At 43.9% G+C, this 20,824-nt stretch overlaps 1 non-coding gene across 1 annotated transcript; it reads right to left on the bottom strand.

The window, feature by feature from the left end:
- Window positions 1-2,364: 2,364 nt before the first annotated feature.
- Window positions 2,365-2,439, bottom strand: Trnas-cga (transfer RNA serine (anticodon CGA)). Its single transcript has one exon. It is a non-coding gene; the product is annotated as a tRNA-Ser (tRNA).
- Window positions 2,440-20,824: the final 18,385 nt, after the last annotated feature.

The following is a 20,824-nucleotide window of genomic DNA, read 5'->3' as shown; positions in this document are numbered from 1 at the left end:
CGAGGGCAAGTTGGCACCCCGCCATTTCTTCATATCAATCTCACTCGGGGAAGAAACGTCGTTAACAGTGCTGAAGATTTCTGTCATTGTCGATAATTTCCTGACAAATTATGCATAACGGATCTATTTTCTGAAAACTGGCGCTTGCAATTGATTATGAATCAAAATACAGAGGGATTTCATCAAAAATAGTTTCAAATAATTTTTCCATTCATTTATTATTTTTATTTATTTTTTTAAATTCATTCACCAAAGATACAATTAGTAAACGAATAAGGGCAACGTTATTTCAGTATACATTGGAAAACATTCGTGTAGTAATCTTCTGCGGTTATGGGTAGGAAAATGAAAAACAAGAATAATAATCGGGTTTCGAACACGGGACGTAAAAGTGTAAAGTCGCGACGAGAGGCCACTGTGCCACCGCTTCTGTCGAACAGTCTACTCGGTAAAAGGCACATAAAGTACCTCTAAAACTTTGATCATCGTTTTCTCAGAAACGGTCAAGTATCTACGGATAAGCTGAGACACGTTTTCGCTTATTTTGACACCCCTTCCAATTAGGGTAGTTTCTGGGAAATCGGGTTATGACACTTGCCGTGTTCTCCTCGTAATAACTGTAGCTCAGATTCCGAACTAGCGAATAAGGAAGTGTTTACAAGGGAACTTAAAGCATATCGTCCGTGGTGTAGCGAAGGAATTTTATCCACAGAAAACTCACAGTTGGTTTTGTAACCCAAACATTAATCAGTTGTAACATTAATGACATCAATTAAGAGTGATACTGAGACTGTTCGAACAATTTTCATTAGCCTTTTGTTCACAATCACTAAAATCACAATTCTTAATTTCGTTCAGTGATAAGCATCTTCAGATCTGTGAAAGACACAAAAATAAACTCTTTGTGAGCTCTCATAGTTTATTTTAATGAACAATTGTTTTGCAAAAATGTTCAAATGTGTGTGAATTCCTAAGAGACCAAACTGTTGAGGTCACCGGTCCCTAGACTTACACACTACTTAAACTAAGCTAAGAACAATACACACACCATGCTCGAGGGAGGACTTGAACTTCCGGCGGGATGGAGACCGCAATCCGTGACATGGCACCGCTAACCGCGCGGTCACTGTGCGCGGTTGTTTTACACGCCTTCCAGTCTTGAACCAGTACTTTTTGCATTATGTCAGTATTTTGGTTGCACATTTGTGGTTCAATTGTGTGTTTGTTTGTGATTTCCACGTGTTATTTGCATAGGTATGTATTGCGTATCACTGTTTAGAGGCACAAAACGCGTGGGTGTTTTCAGCTCGTTACTAAATGCAAATAAGTAGGAGGCCGAGATGATAGAAGCTGAAGGAGTCCAGGTTGCAATAATATGCGGTACGGCACACTGTTAGAGAGAAGGATTAATATTCAAGAAACTCATAGTACAATGAAAATTACGTATCTTCAGTAGTTTGTAGGACTGCAGCTACGGCTATAACTAACACAACATATTCTCAGGGACTATGCCTGATGGGCCCTCCTCAGAGAATTAATGCAAACAGAACTGGCTGAGGGCCGATTATGAAAGTGCGTCTGCCTAGGTTGAAATCTAGCTAAGAAGTGAACGAGGCACATTCCAGTTCCGTCGAGCTGCACAGCCCGCTAGAGTGCACTGTCTCTGCAGACGACGGGCTGCCAACCTTGTGTAGTGTCTGTGGCAATGATACTACAGTATGTGCTCTAAATTGCAGGTTTAACTTTGCTCATAAATGGTGCTGCACGGAACAAATCGTGAATTTAAAACAGATTTTACACCCCTATAGGCTGTATCATAACAGTGAAAACTGACATAGGTGAAAATATATGATAATAAATGCAAACACTGTACTTTCCAGTAGCATGGGTTCGAAAATGAACAGTTCGCGAGGTAATATGGAATTGCGATTTAACGCTGCCGCTGACTTCGGTATGACATATTTTCCCAGTTGGTACCAAAGGTTTCGCATTGAAAGCTTTTCTGTTAAGTTTCCATCTCACTGGGGCGGCCTTAAACAAGAAATGCAATACTGCTACAGTTCGTTAGATGTTACAATTTACTGAACACTTGTAGCTCTTATAGGAGGTGCTCCTCGGGTGTCCTCGCACCTGGATTCAGTACTGCACTATACAGAGGGTTACGTATTCTTTCAAACACCCCAAGGTCATCTCGTAAATTTTGACAATGTTATAGAATTCACTCCTCCAGTACCCAACCCTATCAACGGAAGTACTATAAAGCTCACTTTGAGACGACTCCAGACCAACACGTCTCTTGAATGAGATTTTCACTCTGCAGCGGAGTGTGCGCTGATATGAAACTTCCTGGCAGATCAAAACTGTGTGCCGGACCGAGACTCGAACTCGGGACCTTTGCCTTTCGCGGGCAAGTGCTCTACCAACTGAGCTATCCAAGCACGACTCACGCCCCGTCCTCACAGCTCTACTTCTGCCAGTACCGCAGGAGAGCTTCTGTAAAGTTTGGAAGGTAGGAGACGAGGTACTGGCAGAAGTAAAGCTGTGAGTACCGGGCGTGAGTCGTGCTTGGATAGCCCAGTTGGTAGAGCACTTGCTCGCGAGAGGCAAAGGTCCCGAGTTCGAGTCTCGGTCCGGCACACAGTTTTGATCTGCCATGAAGTTTCAATACGTCTCTTGCCAGATAGAACTTTGTTGTTGATCAGTATGCTGTGATACCTTTCCTTCTTTAAAGTTCAGTTATTTCTCGTTGGACCGTTGACTTTATCACCCGCGAAAACATCGCCGCACTGTGACCGACCCCTTCACCGTTGGCGTCACACACTGCCTCTTCACGACGTCGACTAACAAACATTCGACGAAGCCGCGCGGTCTCGGCGCCTTGCCAAGGTTCGCGCGGCTCCCCCCTTCGGAGGTTCAAGTCCTGCCTCGGGCATGGGTGTGTGTCTCGTTCTTAGCGTAAGTTAGATTCAGCTAGATTACGTGCTGTGTAAGCTTAGGGACCGACGACCTCAGCAGTTTGGTACCATAGGATCTTACCACAAATTTCCGTTCGACGATTGCTTCCAAATACTTCAATCTTAGACCCATTCGTGAATAACGGCTCTGACCATCGCTGGACGCTCCAGTTTTCGTGTTGCTGTGCCCATTGCAATCTTTTCACGTTATTTAGTATGTGCAAGGAAAGTTTTTTACCTGCTGTGCGCCCGTTTAAACCTTGTTCACGAGCCGGCCGCGGTGGCCGTGCGGTTCTAGGCGCGTCAGTCCGGAACCACGAGACTGCTACGGTCGCAGGTTCGAATTCTGCCTCGGGCATGGATGTGTGTGATGTCCTTAGCCTAGTTAGGTTTAAGTAGTTCTAAGTTCTAGGGGACTGATGACCTCAGATGATAAGTCCCATAGTGCTCAGAGCCATTTGACCCAAACTTGTTCACGAAGACAGTGTTGCACTGTTGAGAGTGAGATTGGAGCAGCTGGCATAGTAATTACTTTCTAGCGAACTTCAGGTGCAGTGAAAGTCCTCTGTTGTTTACTCTGTACATATATGGACTCACCTTCCCGAAATGATATTACTGGAGGTGTTGCAGATCCCGAAACACTTGCATTGGCAACAGTTTGCTTGATCGGCTGCAATGTTTGCACCACTATAGATTTTGCTACGTCAGCTTTTGTTTCTATTGTCCCACTACGACAGCCCATTATGAGGTAATATTGTATGAACCTGATCACCACTGCTTGATGCTTACAATGTACTGTGAACTAACGTGAACCGATTGCTACAGAGGTATCTGAAGGAATAGAACTATCTGAATAGAATCGTCTTAGGTAAAAAAAGTCATTGTTTTTCTGGCTACTCATCAGCGCCTCTCTATGGGAACAGTCAAATACACAAATGAGCCGCTTAGTCTTTACATTTACTTGTTTTATTACCAGAAAGACGATATGATAGAATATTCAAAATGAAATCATTTTAACCACAAATCCATAGCTGTGATGAGTGATCGAAAACTTCTGGCCGGCAGTGTATTTCAGTGATTGTATGTCGAATCTACTGGTATGTACAGTTGCTTACGACACCATATGGCCGGCCGGGTTGCCGGAGCGGTTCTAGGCGCTACAGTCAGGAACCGCGCGACCGCTACGGTCGCAGGTTCGAATCCTGCCTCGGGAATGGATGTGTGTGATGTCCTTAGGTTAGTTAGTTTTAAGTAGTTCTAAGTTCTAGGAGACTGATGACCTCAGAAGTTAAGTCCCATAGTGCTCAGAACCATTTGAACCATTTCATACCATATGCCAATGTACCAATAGCTCTTGAAGTGTACCTGTCACTGTAATTTTTGAATAGAAAATGAAATAGTTCATTGTATGTTACATTAAGGTTTATGTTCGGGTACTTGAATATCAGGGTAGCACTACTGTGTGCTGTCAGATCAGCTGATGGCTCTGTAACGTGTCACTGTGACGTGTGATACAGGGCGCGTGTCGCGGCTGGCAAGTTTTGAATTGGACGATGCTCTGAGATTTTGCCCAGAAGCAATCGCATGATGCTGTGTAAGTCTCTATATCCCAGCTATTTACTAAAAATAAGACAGCACACCACAGACACTTGTGAATGTGGACCAATCGGCACCCCGTATCATATCGTTTGGGAATGTGCCTTTAGACAAGATGTTATAGCCCTGGACAGGAATGCATTTTTGGAAATGCGACAATGTATAATATAATAAGGAATGAGGATCTGTGGCAGAATCTGAACTTAGCTAAAACATCACCATATGAACTGCGAGCCTACATGGCTGAGAGACAACCGGGAAGAGACCATACATCATGACAACGAGAAGCACTGCGGCAGGGTATCCAACTACAACAACTTTCTGGAAGCATAGAGTTTATGAGCCACAGGGAGGACCGGGAAGAATTTCCTGGACCCTGACCACCATCTCCTAGTCTCTAGACACTGTTGTCGCAGTAGCGCAGCCCATGTGAATCCAGAGTTGCACCTCAGTGCGCCGGGGGCTAATCTATACAAACGAGAAATCCAGCTTGGTTCTGATAGCAAGTACAGTAGTGTAGTGCCATGTAGTGTAATGCTGTGTAGTGTTATAGAGTAGTGTAGTTGAGAATTATAAATTACAAAATTTGTGATCACCAATGCTGCATAGTGTAATAGACCAGTAGCGTGTGCCTTCTGGATTCCGGATGAACAGATATCTGTGCGCCAAATGGCGGAATGGCAGATTGTAGACTTTTTATCCTTTTAATGTAGTCGTTCTATGTAGATTTTTTCCTCTTTCAACAGCGAAATGCTTAGTTATTATTAACACATTTGAAAAATGTTAAAATACTGTGTACTACGTATATTCATGCCAAATCATGCGCAACATTCAATTTCATCTGTTATATAGATAACAGACAACAAAACAGTAAATAAACATATAAAAATAAATTAATAATGTAAGCGTTGCTTTTTTAATTACACGGTACATGCAGCGTATCAGTGTAATAAAGTTTTCAAAGTGCATGAATGATTATTTTGAATAAACATATCATGCCTGCTCTGCTCTTGAAGCACACGACTCGAATTGCTCGCGTGAAAGTGGATTGTAGCAAATTACTGTGCCAGGACATGTACTATCTTTTTAATATTTTATAACTGTTTTTCGTTTTCTACTTCCATTTTTACTTTCAGTGGTCTATATTACTGATTAATATACATGGCATATGACCATATGGCGGGAGATTAGGGTAACGTGAGTACAACGTGACTGTATTAGGGTGGTGCATAAGTTCGTAGCATTTTTGTTTTGCATGTTAACATTCTGGTTGATATGGATTTATTCATCGACTGTTATTTTTTATTTGCAGTTCAATGTTTCTATTTTTCTTCTATTACCATTTTGTCATTTGGAGATAGGGACTGCAGCTGTGGACGCTGGAAAATGGAGTGTGAAGTGGAGAAATCGGAATATTTCCAATATATTCTTCTACATCTACATCTACATTGATACTCCGCAAGCCACCCAACGGTGTGTGGCGGAGGGCACTTTACGTGCCACTGTCATTACCTCCCTTTCCTGTTCCAGTCGCGTATGGTTCGCGGGAAGAACGACTGTCTGAAAGCCTCCGTGCGCGCTCTAATCTCTCTAATTTTACATTCGTGATCTCCTCGGGAGGTATAAGTAGGGGGAAGCAATATATTCGATACCTCATCCAGAAACGCACCCTCTCGAAACCTGGACAGCAAGCTACACCGCGATGCAGAGCGCCTCTCTTGCAGAGTCTGCCACTTGAGTTTATTAAACATCTCCGTAACGCTATCACGGTTACCAAATAACCCTGTGACGAAACGCGCCGCTCTTCTTTGGATCTTCTCTATCTCCTCCGTCAGACCGATCTGGTACGGATCCCACACTGATGAGCAATACTCAAGTATAGGTCGAACGAGTGTTTTGTAAGCCACCTCCTTTGTTGATGGACTACATTTTCTAAGGACTCTCCCAATGAATCTCAACCTGGTACCCGCCTTACCAACAATTAATTTTATATGATCATTCCACTTCAAATCGTTCCGTACGCATACTCCCAGATATTTTACAGAAGTAACTGCTACCAGTGTTTGTTCCGCTATCATATAATCATACAATAAAGGATCCTTCTTTCTATGTATTCGCAATACATTACATTTGTCTATATTAAGGGTCAGTTGCCACTCCCTGCACCAAGTGCCTATCCGCTGCAGATCTTCCTGCATTTCGCTACAATTTTCTAATGCAGCAACTTCTCTGTATACTACAGAATCATCCGCGAAAAGCCGCATGGAACTTCCGACACTATCTACTACGTCATTTATATATATTGTGAAAAGCAATGGTCCCATAACACTCCCCTGTGGCACGCCAGAGGTTACTTTAACGTCTGTAGACGTCTCTCCATTGATAACAACATGCTGTGTTCTGTTTGCTAAAAACTCTTCAATCCAGCCACACAGCTGGTCTGATATTCCGTAGGCTCTTACTTTGTTTATCAGGCGACAGTGCGGAACTGTATCGAACGCCTTCCGGAAGTCAAGAAAAATAGCATCTACCTGGGAGCCTGTATCTAATATTTTCTGGGTCTCATGAACAAATAAGGCGAATTGGGTCTCACACGATCGCTGTTTCCGGAATCCATGTTGATTCCTACACAGTAGATTCTGGGTTTCCAGAAATGACATGATACGCGAGCAAAAAACATGTTCTAAAATTCTACAAGAGATCGACGTAAGAGATATAGGTCTATAGTTTTGCGCATCTGCTCGACGACCCTTCTTGAAGACTGGGACTATCTGTGCTCTTTTCCAATCATTTGGAACCCTCCGTTCCTCTAGAGACTTGCGGTACACGGCTGTTAGAAGGGGGGCAAGTTCTTTCGCGTACTCTGTGTAGAATCGAATTGGTATCCCGTCAGGTCCAGTGGACTTTCCTCTATTGAGTGATTCCAGTTGCTTTTCTATTCCTTGGACACTTATTTCGATGTCAGCCATTTTTTCGTTTGTGCGAGGATTTAGAGAAGGAACTGCATTGCGGTCTTCCTCTGTGAAACAGCTTTGGAAAAAGGTGTTTAGTATTTCAGCTTTACGCGTGTCATCCTCTGTTTCAATGCCATCATCATCCCGTAGTGTCTGGATATGCTGTTTCGAGCCACTTACTGATTTAACGTAAGACCAGAACTTCCTAGGATTTTCTGTCAAGTCGGTACATAGAATTTTACTTTCGAATTCAATGAACGCTTCACGCATAGCCCTCCTTACGCTAACTTTGACATCGTTTAGCTTCTGTTTGTCTGAGAGGTTTTGGCTGCGTTTAAACTTGGAGTGGAGCTCTCTTTGCTTTCGCAGTAGTTTCCTAACTTTGTTGTTGTACCACGGTGGGTTTTTCCCGTCCCTCACAGTTTTACTCGGCACGTACCTGTCTAAAACGCATTTTACGATTGCCTTGAACTTTTTCCATAAACACTCAACATTGTCAGCGTCGGAACAGAAATTTTCGTTTTGATCTGTTAGGTAGTCTGAAATCTGCCTGCTATTACTCTTGCTAAACAGATAAACCTTCCTCCCTTTTTTTATATTCCTATTAACTTCCATATTCAGGGATGCTGCAACGGCCTTATGATCACTGATTCCCTGTTCTGTACATACAGAGTCGAAAAGTTCGGGTCTGTTTGTTATCAGTAGGTCCAAGATGTTATCTCCACGAGTCGGTTCTCTGTTTAATTGCTCGAGGTAATTTTCGGATAGTGCACTCAGTATAATGTCACTCGATGCTCTGTCCCTACCACCCGTCCTAAACATCTGAGTGTCCCAGTCTATATCTGGTAAATTGAAATCTCCACCTAAGACTATAACATGCTGAGAAAATTTATGTGAAATGTATTCCAAATTTTCTCTCAGTTGTTCTGCCACTAATGCTGCTGAGTCGGGAGGTCGGTAAAAGGAGCCAATTATTAACCTAGTTCGGTTGTTTAGTGTAACCTCCACCCATAATAATTCACAGGAAGTATCCACTTCTACTTCACTACAGGATAAACTACTACTAACAGCGACGAACACTCCACCACCGGTTGCATGCAATCTATCCTTTTTAAACACCGTCTGTACCTTTGTAAAAATTTCGGCAGAATTTATCTCTGGCTTAAGCCAGCTTTCTGTACCTATAACGATTTCAGCTTCGGTGCTTTCTATCAGCGCTTGAAGTTCCGGTACTTTACCAACGCAGCTTCGACAGTTGACAATTACAATACCGATTGCTGCTTGGTCCCCGCATGTCCTGACTTTGCCCCACACCCGTTGAGGCTGTTGCCCTTTCTGTACTTGCCCAATGCCATCTAACCCAAAAAACCGCCCAGCCCACGCCACACAACCCCTGCTACCCGTGTAGCCGCTTGTTGCGTGTAGTGGACTCCTGACCTATCCAGCGGAACCCGAAACCCCACCACCCTATGGCGCAAGTCGAGGAATCTGCAGCCCACACGGTCGCAGAACCGTCTCAGCCTCTGATTCAGACCCTCCACTCGGCTCTGTACCAAAGGTCCGCAGTCAGTCCTGTCGACGATGCTGCAGATGGTGAGCTCTGCTTTCATCCCGCTAGCGAGACTGGCAGTCTTCACCAAATCAGATAGCCGCCGGAAGCCAGAGAGGATTTCCTCCGATCCATAGCGACACACATCATTGGTGCCGACATGAGCGACCACCTGCAGATGGGTGCACCCTGTACCCTCCATGGCATCCGGAAGGACCCTTTCCACATCTGGAATGACTCCCCCCGGTATGCACACGGAGTGCACATTGGTTTTCTTCCCCTCTCTTGCTGCCATTTCCCTAAGGGGCCCCATTACGCGCCTGACGTTGGAGCTCCCAACTACCAGTAAGCCCACCCTCTGCGACTGCCCGGATCTTGCAGACTGAGGGGCAACCTCTGGAACAGGACAAGCAGCCATGTCAGGCCGAAGATCAGTATCAGCCTGAGACAGAGCCTGAAACCGGTTCGTCAGACAAACTGGAGAGGCTTTCCGTTCAGCCCTCCAGAATGTCTTTCGCCCCCTGCCACACCTTGAAACGACCTCCCACTCTACCACAGGTGAGGGATCAGCCTCAATGCGGGCAGTATCCCGGGCAACCACAGTCTTAGTCCGATCAGGGGATGCGTGGGACGAGCTGGCCGTCCCCGACAAACCCCCATCCGGACCCCCACAGTGATGCCCATTGGCAACAGCCTCAAGCTGTGTGACCGAAGCCAACACTGCCTGAAGCTGGGAGCGAAGGGATGCCAACTCAGCCTGCATCCGAACACAGCAGTTGCAGTCCCTATCCATGCTAAAAACTGTTTTGCAAAGAACGTCTGAACTAATCTACAGAGAGCGCAAACAAATCGACAAAATTTAAACGGTTATTAAAATACAAGATTGCCTAGTAAATGCAGTAATGCTGCTACTTGCGCACTGCTGACACTGCTCGGCGGCGGAAGGAGACTAAGCGAAATTACACTATTCAGGTACTAAAACACGATGCTACACTCTCAAATACTATAATACGCCCGAAATTTATGAATTAAACAATGCAAGTACCAAAAACACGCAAAGAAATTAAGAATTAGACTATGTAGCAAATGAGTGAGCTAGGAGTATACGACTTGCTGCTGCAGCTGCTTATCCAACAGCGGCAGGGAGCACACTGACTGCGACCAACCGACACTGGCCGTTCAAAACAAAAACAGTAGACAAACGACTACGCAAATTTACACTATTCAGGTACTAAAACGCGATGCTACAACTCTCAAATACTATAATACGCCCGAAATTTATGAATTAAACAATGCAAGTACCAAAAACACGCAAAGAAATTAAGAATTAAACTATGTAACAAATGAGTGAGCTAGGAGTATACGACTTGCTGCTCAGCTGCTTATCCAACGGCGGCAGGGAGCACACTGTTTGAGAGGGAGGATGCCAGAAACATTTCCATCGTATAATGGGGTAACGCTACTGGGCAGAGCACGGCCAGAATATGATATTCTCGTTTTAAGGAGGATCTTTTTGACATTAGTGACTGTCCACGTTCAGGAAGACCTTCGGGGTTTGATGAAGCTCGTTCAAACGCATTAATCCACGACGACCCACGTCACTGTACTCGAGAACTGGCAGATGTAAGGAACTGCGATCATTCCACCATCTTGCGGCTTTTGTGTGCAATGGGGAAGGTTCAAAAATCGGGTGTATGCTACCGCATCTCTAAGCCAAAATCCCAAAAGTCAACGAGTGACCGTATTTGCATCTCTGCTTTGTCTTCATCAATTGCCTCGTGAACATCGACCATTCTTATGGGTTATCGTTACTAACGACAAGAAATGGCGTTTCCATGCTAATGTTAGCGGCCCGTCACGAATTCCTCTCCTGTTCTAGCTTTTTCATCTCAGAGTGGCGCCTGCAACCTACATCCTCAATTATTTCTTGCCTTCCCTTACAGTTTTTACCCTCTACTGCTTCCTCTAGTACCATGGAAGTCATTCCCTGATGTTATACCAAATGTCCTTCTTCTTGACAGTGTTTTTTCACACATTCCTTTCCTTGCCTGTTCTATGGAGAACCTCTGCACTCCTTACCTTATCAGTACACCTAATTTTAAACATACATTTGTAGCACCATATATCAAACGCATCTATTCTGTTCCGGTTTTCCCACAGTCCATGTTTCACTATATATATATATATATATATATATATATATATATATATATATATTCTCAGAAATTTTTGTGCAAATTAAGGCCTATGTTAATACCATTAGACTTCACTTGGCCAGGAATGCCCTTTTTGCGAGTGCTAGTCCACTTTCTATAACCTCTTTGCTCCGCCCGTCATGGATTGTTTAGCTGCCTAGCTAGCAGAATTCCTTAACTTCATCTACTTAGTGATCACCAGTACGGATGTTAAGTTTCTTGCTGTTCTCCTTTCTGCTACTTCTCATTACTTTCGTCTTTCTTCGATTTACACTCAATCCATATTCTGTATTCGTTAGACTGTTCATTTCATTCAGCAGATCACGTCATTCTTCTTCGCTTTCACTCAGGATAACAATGTCATCAGCGAATCGTATCGTTGATATCCTTTCACCTTCAATTTTAATTCCACTCCTGAAACTTCCAATCAATGCTTCTTCGATGTACAAATTGAACACTAGGGGCGAAAGATTACATCCCTGTCTTACACTCTTTCTAGTCCGAGCACTTCGTTCTTCTTGGCTCGCTCTTACTGTTCCCTCTTGTTTCTTCTACATATTATATACAAGCTGGGGTACCAGCTTTCGCTCAGGGAGTTATATGAGATTGTGTGGTAGTTGGAATAAAAGGATAAACTTTAAAATAGAAGAAATAAAAAATTACTGAAAACTTATTCTATGCGCCGGCCGGTGTGGCCGAGCGGTTCTAGGCGCTACAGTCTGGAACCGCGCGACAATTACGATCGCAGGCTCGAATCCTGCCTCGGGCATGGATGTGTGTGATGGCCTTAAATTAGTTAGGTTTAAGTAGTTCTAAGTTCTAGGGGACATGACCTTAGAAATTAAGTCCCATAGTGCTCAGAGCCATTTGAACCATTTGAACTTATTCTATTTACAATATTTATTAAAGTATATGAGGCAAAAACTTTATTGAAAATATTCTATTTACAACACTTGTTTATAAACAACTGTTTTCATTTTGCTATCCAGAGTATAGATGTACAAATTTTTCGAATTTCCTACTCGAGAGCAAGCGACACATAGTTAACCTTGAGATAAGCAGGGGTCTTTGAGGTTGATGCCACAGTATTTTAAAGTTTGTCCTTGCGCTTTGTTAATTGTAAAACTGTAGGCTAATGGGATTAGAAATTGCAGTCTTTTAAATTGGAACGGCAGTTCATTAGAGATGAGTGGTATTCAGGGGATAAATAGTGTGTGTCCTTTGTACTTTCCAATCGTAAGTTCGGCTGCGATGATGTTATTCGATAGCTGTTTTATGATCATCCTTGTTCCATTGCACAGTTTTGGTGAGTTCAGATTTGTGGGTAGTATGATCGGAGATAAAATTTTAATCCGAAGGCACTGTAAAGGCATTCCTAGTACTTGCAAAGAATTTAGAAATTCTGTAGGGAAGTTCACACTTCCTTCAACGTTTACCATAGTTCGATTGATTTGTATTTTCTGCTTCACCAGGAGTTTTTTCGAATATTAAAGTTGATATCGTCAACAATATTATTTTTAACTGCCAAAATTGCGCTTTCAAATACGCAGTACATTTACCTTCTAGACGAATGAGTGTTTCATTGAAGATGTTGTCGTTCAATTCGATGGTCAGTTCACGATGAGCTTGTCGGATCTGATACAGTATGTCATACTCTCTTTGAAGGAGTCCCATAACTGTTCTGGATTCGATGTTGTTGTTACAATTATGGCCACTAACTCTCTCAGTTGTTCATCTGAGAATGTAAGTCAGGTTTATTGTATTTGTATTATCCCAGTGGTTATTTTCCAGTAGTCCTAAGCACTGACATGCTTATGTGTACGTCTGGCATAGGTAATCGTCAACAGTCTTGTGATCTATGAAATTTGTTTGTGTATCAACATCCGGAGATGGAAACATTCGGCGTTGTTTTGGATGTACGGTGTATACGCGGCCTAGTGCGCCAGTTTTCATGATTCCTGGATGATCTCCTACTGGAATTCCTTGTTTTCGTCACTGAAAGATTTTTCTTGTTCTGTTCCACATGTAACAGGTAGGGTCGTCGACATATTGTAATGTTGTCGAGAATGGATGCGTTGGTAATAAGCGGTTAATGTTCTGTTCAGAGGTTGTTCGCTTGCAATTTTTCTTGCGGTGTCTTTTGTGAAGTAAACTCTCTGTCCATTCTCCAAATGTACTGCTAGATGTTGCACAGCTGGCTCACGCTACTTCTTTACTGTTGATGTACACTCCTGGAAATTGAAATAAGAACACCGTGCATTCATTGTCCCAGGAAGGGGAAACTTTATTGACACATTCCTGGGATCAGATACATCACATGATCACACTGACAGAACCACAGGCACATAGACACAGGCAACAGAGCATGCACAATGTCGGCACTAGTACAGTGTATATCCACCTTTCGCAGCAATGCAGGCTGCTATTCTCCCATGGAGACGATCGTAGAGATGCTGGATGCAGTCCTGTGGAACGGCTTGCCATGCCATTTCCACCTGGCGCCTCAGTTGGACCAGCGTTCGTGCTGGACATGCAGACCGCGTGAGACGACGCTTCATCCAGTCCCAAACATACTCAATGGGGGACAGATCCGGAGATCTTGCTGGCCAGGGTAGTTGACTTACACCTTCTAGAACACGTTGGGTGGCACGGGATACATGCGGACGTGCATTGTCCTGTTGGAACAGCAAGTTCCCTTGCCGGTCTAGGAATGGTAGAACGATGGGTTCGATGACGGTTTGGATGTACCGTGCACTATTCAGTATCCCCTCGACGATCACCAGTGGTGTACGACCAGTGTAGGAGGTCGCTCCTCACACCATGATGCCGGGTGTTGGCCCTGTGTGCCTCGGTCGTATGCAGTCCTGATTGTGGCGCTCACCTGCACGGCGCCAAACACGCATACGACCATCATTGGCACCAAGGCAGAAGCGACTCTCATCGCTGAAGACGACACGTCTCCATTCGTCCCTCCATTCACGCCTGTCGCGACACCACTGGAGGCGGGCTGCACGATGTTGGGGCGTGAGCGGAAGACGGCCTAACGGTGTGCGGGACCGTAGCCCAGCTTCATGGAGACGGTTGCGAATGGTCCTCGCCGATACCCCAGGAGCAACAGTGTCCCTAATTTGCTGTGAAGTGGCGGTGCGGTCCCCTACGGCACTGCGTAGGATCCTACGGTCTTGGCGTGCATCCGTGCGTCGCTGCGGTCCGGTCCCAGGTCGACGGGCACGTGCACCTTCCGCCGACCACTGGCGACAACATCGATGCACTGTGGAGACCTCACGCCCCACGTGTTGAGCAATTCGGCGGTACGTCCACCCGGCCTCCCGCATGCCCACTATACGCCCTCGCTCAAAGTCCGTCAACTGCACATACGGTTCACGTCCACGCTGTCGCGGCATGCTACCAGTGTTAAAGACTGCGATGGAGCTCCGTATGCCACGGCAAACTGGCTGACACTGACGGCGGCGGTGCACAAATGCTGCGCAGCTAGCGCCATTCGACGGCCAACACCGCGGTTCCTGGTGTGTCCGCTGTGCCGTGCGTGTGATCATTGCTTGTACAGCCCTCTCGCAGTGTCCGGAGCAAGTATGGTGGGTCTGACACACCGGTGTCAATGTGTTCTTTTTTCCATTTCCAGGAGTGTATTTCCTTCCATTTGATACATCAGGATCTCGTCGTTTCCGTTTTGTCGTTCGCTGGCTTTGGCTACTTGAAATACTGCCATGTCACTGCCTTTGTTCACATATTTACAGACATATTTGGTGGATTTTACTGAATTGCAGTATTTTACGCATATGTCTGCTTGGAACATTTTGGGAAGTAGTGTGTTATATGGTACTACAGATTGGTAGTCCGATTGCTTAGCTGAATGGTAACGTGCTTGCCTACCATACAGCGGGCCTGCGTTCTGGACTGGTGTTGTGTTGTCATCACCAACGTGCAAGTCGCCCAAAGTGGTGTCAATTAAAATAAGACTTGCATCCGTCGGACGAACTTTCCCCGGCGGGGCATCCCCGCCAATAATGTCACACGACCAGTTTTTTAACTACTGATAATCTATTTCCCGTTATTCGCTGCCCCCTATTCGTATTTTTGCTGTGAAGCCACCGTTCTTGAGTGATTGTCTTCTGTATTTAGGATAGCCATCAACTCCGGTGTAAGTGTCGTCCAAGTATGATTTTGAATATTTTTTTCCTACATTTTCCATCACTCATACACGGTGCAGTGTGGTTTGATGGCCGCATGGTGCATGAATCATGTTTTTCACTGAAATGAAATGAAATGTCGTGTGGCTAAGGCCCCCCCGTCGGGTAGACCGTTCGCCTGGTGCAGGTCTTTCGATTTGACGCCACTTCGGCGACCTGCACGTCGATGAGGATGAAATGATGATGATTAGGACAACACAACACCCAGTCCCTGAGCGGAGAAAATCTCCGACCCAGCCGGGAATCGAACCCGGGACCTTAGGATTGACATTCCGTCACGCTGACCACTCAGCTACCGGGGCCGGACATGTTTTTCACTACTACCCCTTACAGTTCCGGATCTCCTTGTGGATTGGGAAATTCAGCTTGGATGATTTTGTCTATATCCGTGGGATGAATTCTGTCGTGTATGCATATGAGATTGTGTGAATGAGGCAGTCCTCGTTTTTGCCGATCGTATGTGTACATCCAGCAACTAACGGTCCCAAAGAGTGCTATTTTGTGGTGACTTTAATGAATCTCATTTGTTTTTGTCGGGAAACTCGGGCTATTATGTCGTATCGATGCATAGGGGGTTTGTCCGTATCGTAGCTGTTCTTTGATTTCTGGCGACTACAAGTTACGTGATAATATTATGAAGAGTTCAGGACGTCCATATTTTCTGATATTGGTCATGGCATTTTGAGTGTATTCGTGCACATGTCTCGGACTTCCTATATATGATGAGAGTACGACTACCATTGTTTCAGTGTCATCGATATTTCCATAGTTTATGATTGCGGCTCGAAGGTGGATGCATTCTTCCGTATCTAGTTTCTTCTGATCCAGTTTTATGTAAAGCATCCGTTCCGCTTCTATTTTTGCATACATATCTACCAGGAATTGTTGGAATAAACGGCGAGTTTGGAGAATGTGATTGTATGTTTCATTGTTTCTGATCGTTAAAGGGTAAGCATAGAACTCCTTGGACGGGACTTTTGTGTTTGTATCTACGCCTGTTTCAGTTTCGATTTGTTTCACGTTAAAATGATACCCGTCCTCTCCGTGCAGAAACATCAATGGATGCTGGAAGGCATGATATGAACGGTGTGTGTCTGCAATGCTTTGTGGTCCTTCACTTCTTCGTATACAATTATGTCACGGCTTGTGTCTATATGAGATGCATTAAATTGAGGTTCGTATTCTTCGTGTGGTCTTTTGTCGGCTCGAATTATAACTTTGCAGTCATCAGAAATCATTTGGTCTACTGAATAGGTGAATCAGTTGATTGTATTCGTGTAAGATCCTCTGTACGTCAAGGACTACTTCTTGTCTCATTCCACTGATATTTGTGCACTGCTGATCAACTTCTGTTTCTTCATTTCCGATGACATATACTTGCAGGAATTTATGGTCTTCGTTGGGTAATGGTCGTAATGATCCCATGTTGTGATACATTTGTCCTTGGATGAAAAAGAAAAAATCCATAATAGATTTCATCTCTGCTGGTGTTGATCGAAGTGGCACCGAAATAATTTATTTGGAAGCAGCCGTTGTACGCTTTTATATTTTGAAGAAAGTGTTTTTAATTCTGGAGTTTCCCGGTCATGTAACGTAAAAGATCCTGCGGATGTGCTTCCAGTGGTGCCAATCGAATTTTTCCATTCATGCAACATAATCCAAGTATTTCTCTACTGAATTTTTTCGCGTTGCAAAAGTTTCAGATTACGACGTATTTGTGTTTGTTATATTATTTCTTCGAGTCGTAGTGGAATGGCCGCACGGCGTAGCCGCGCAGTCTTGGGTGCCTTGCCATGGTTCGAGCGGCTGCCCCCTTCGGAGGTCCTCCCTCGGGCATGGGTGGGTGCATAGTCCTTCGTGTAAGTTAGTTTAAGTTAGATTAAGTAGTGTGTAAGCCTAGGGACCGATCACCTCAGCAGTTTGATCCCATAACAACTTACCACAAATTTCCAGATTTCCGTAGTGGAATGCTTTATTTGTTAGGTTGTACTATTTACCTGTCCTCATCCGCACTTTTCGTAGGTTGATATTTTCACTGCTGGCTTAAGTTCGCAGTGTAATTATAAAATTGTCGCAATTCTTGGTTCTTCAATCCGTTCATCTCGTTATTTGTCGGTTTCTCTGCTTCGCGTTCGTTGAGGACTTAAACGTGCTTCGCGCTCTTCGACTATTTCGTTTTTTCGCTCTTCTTTTTGTTTTCGCCATTTTGCTTCATAAGTGGAAAGATCTCGTCCTCTTACGTTTGGGCATTGTCTAAAACATAAATCAAATCAACTTTTTATTAGACGTGCAGTAGGCACACTTTGCACATTTTTAACATTTTATTTTCGATTTCAGTCACTGTATCAGTTTAAAAAAGCATTGTTGAGTAAAATAGGGCTCTGCAGGAGAACAATAATAGCGAGGAGCCAGTGATAGTCGAGTGTTGGGCGAGATGTGAGGGCGACCGATTGGCTTAGCTGAGGAGCTCTGGATCAGGGCGATTGGCTCTCTTTTGAAGATGAGAAATTCCGAGAAGTGGAGAAAGCTAAGAATTGAATATTACTGGGAGAAAGATTTTTGGAATTTGATATTGATACGGAGATGACTCAGCAACCAAAAGGTATTTGTCGAGTTGCTTTGCGTGCATTTAGCGATTATTGTAATTTGTTAATTTTCATTGTTCAGTGATTTCGAGTGTTAGGTGAAGGAGACGATTTATCAGTCATAAGGTAAAGGAGCGAAATTTCGTCTCCGTGTCTAATTTCGTCCCCCTAAGGTTCTCTGTTCTGCCGGTAGGGGCACCATCGGTGATATTTTTCGTTAGTTGTGCTCATGGCAACCTGTTAGTTGTGAAAGTTTCATACGTTCAGTCCTCTGCGTGGCCGTTTGAGGAAACGTATTCTGATTTGTAAAAAGGTGAGTTGTCTAAATACTATTTGTAAATGCTCTTTTCGAATTATTATAATGTGTTTGTTTAGTTGTATTTGACATATCTGTTTAGGGCAAGCTATAAAGTGAATGATCTGAGCGTTTTGCCGTGTTTGGTGTACTTCACATAGTGTAGGGAGCCGCCATATTGGCAAGTAGGATGTTCCTATTTTCATCTCCCCATCCGTCTCTAAATAGGTCCAGGGGACGAAATTTAGAACATAATTTTTCACTTTGTTTCAGATGCCGCCCAGGAAGAAGTGGGACAGAGTGGTGATGAAATCCGTAATAACTGCTGTGAGAAACAAGGAAATGGGATATAAAGTTTGGTAAAAGTACATTGTTTTTGAAGTTTTTTCTGTAATGGTAACAAATCGTTTCTGATATATTTTGAGCTAAATACCATGTATATGCATAGACGTTGTTTTGGGTTGAGTTTTGAACAGTTCTAAATATCTTTAGAGATAAAAAGGTAGTCTTTTGTTGAGTTTTGAATACTTCTACGTAACTTTAGAGATAAAAAGGTAGTCTGTAGTTGAGTAATATTAAGTACCTTCGGTGGAAATGGATCCCTCCCGGCGGATGACGTTGCATTTGGCGTGGGGCCGTCTATGTGAGTGTGATGGTGAGTAATTGCTGTCGGTGGGCAATCCCTAATCTCGAGATCTGGCTGTTCTCATTAATGTGTAAGATATACGTGTTCCATTACTGCAGCAATGTGTAGCGTCTGTGGAGGATAGGGGTCGGGGCAGCAAGAACAGTTGTTGAACAGTTGTCCGAGTGAAAAGATGTAAGATAAAGATTGCTTCAGAACTGAAGAAAGTAACTGCCAAAATTGCCCCTCTCATCGAGAATACTGTGGGGTATTTGTTTGACCCTTCTTGACAGCACCGACAGCTTACTCTGCTTCCTAAAGGGGATAAATTTGGGACCGTAGTAGCTGTACAGCGTGACTCGCAGATAGATGAGGGGTAGTGTACACACAGCTCAAGTACGAGGGAAGATACTGGGCAACGTGTGAGAACTGAAAACTCCCTGCAGGCCGCGCTTTCGCTTGTGGTTTTGCGGCGCCTGTTAAGCCGATGTGCTGGGGTGCGGGGACTCTGAGGCGTCCAGCCACTTGAAGCACCGTGCACTGGTCTTAACGCTGACTGCAAGTCGCCGGCTATAACGGGTTAACGCCTAAGTGGCCAGATTTTACCGCACCACATCACCCTTTTATGATTCTGTACTTAGCCTTTTCCCAGCCGCAGACCACTGCCGGAGCGCTGGTTTGTTCGGACTGTGTCATGCAAATGACGCTCAAGTGCCCTTGAGGACCAGACATTCCCTTGGCGCCCGTCACTTAGGCCGGAACAGGTTCCTGAGCCACTTCACTCTCTTCATATGCAGCGCACGCAACTCGCACCATCACAGCTGGACGAAACCTGACAAAATTTTGAAGCCTTGTAGCTGGAATACTTGAAACTAAAATTTGTAACAGTGTCTTTAAGGGGCTCCGGAACGCCCTATACTTACAATGTTAAAATAACGCTTATAAATTACATCTTTCCTCACAAAGTATTTAAGGTAGGAAGTTGAACTTTTTACAGATTATTTATTGGAATATGGGCTACAACTTAACACAGGGATTTTACAAAATTTTAGTTCAGTTATTAAAGATGATTTTTTTTTCAATTGTAATGAAAATTCACAACATTTTTTTGCAATTTTTTATATATATATATTCAAAAATATATAGTTTTTTGGAAAAAGGCTGTGTTAAATTATGCAGAAGGTACTGTGTAACATTTACTGAAAGTTTGAAACAAATATGTTTGGAAGATCCTTAGAAAACGTGTAATTAGTATGAGAAAATAAAAGTTTTGGGAATCGAGCGACAAAGATTGGATTAACTTTTTAGTGCATTCCAGGTCCATAGGATGGATTATCTTCATCCTCTGCAAACTCCTCCTCCAGCTTCCTCTTGTTCGTCCTCCTGTTTACTCTTGCTTGTATTTCTACAGCCCTGTCTGCAGCCCGAAGGCGTTCCTTGTCTAAAACAAGCATCGCTCGTTGTTGTGTTCGTAGATTTTGCTACCATTTTCTTCAGTTGCAGTTACTGCAACACTGTTCCAAAAGGTGGTCATGTATCAACACTTATCACATTTCAGTTGTATTTCACTAGCAAGTCCTACGTGCTTTATTATGGAGAGTTCCAGACCAACTTCACTACAATGAATACATCTTACACAGTTTGAAAAAATTCCTTTGAGAACCGACATATCAAATATTTCATTCACATCCGATTCGCTCGTAAAACATTCATAGTTTTCACTCATTGAACCAAGCTTCTTCTGTGAAGTATTTTCTTTCCCACTTTGACTGCTAAGGGCAGGTGTACTTGAGAGGTTAGGTTCACTCACTTGGTTATCGTCTTTATTGTTTACAGTAACAACACATACCTTTGACTTTC

Source organism: Schistocerca serialis, chromosome 8, assembly GCF_023864345.2.
Source record: "Schistocerca serialis cubense isolate TAMUIC-IGC-003099 chromosome 8, iqSchSeri2.2, whole genome shotgun sequence".
In the NCBI taxonomy this organism is placed as follows: domain Eukaryota; kingdom Metazoa; phylum Arthropoda; class Insecta; order Orthoptera; family Acrididae; genus Schistocerca; species Schistocerca serialis.
This window is presented reverse-complemented; position numbering and strand designations above follow the sequence as displayed.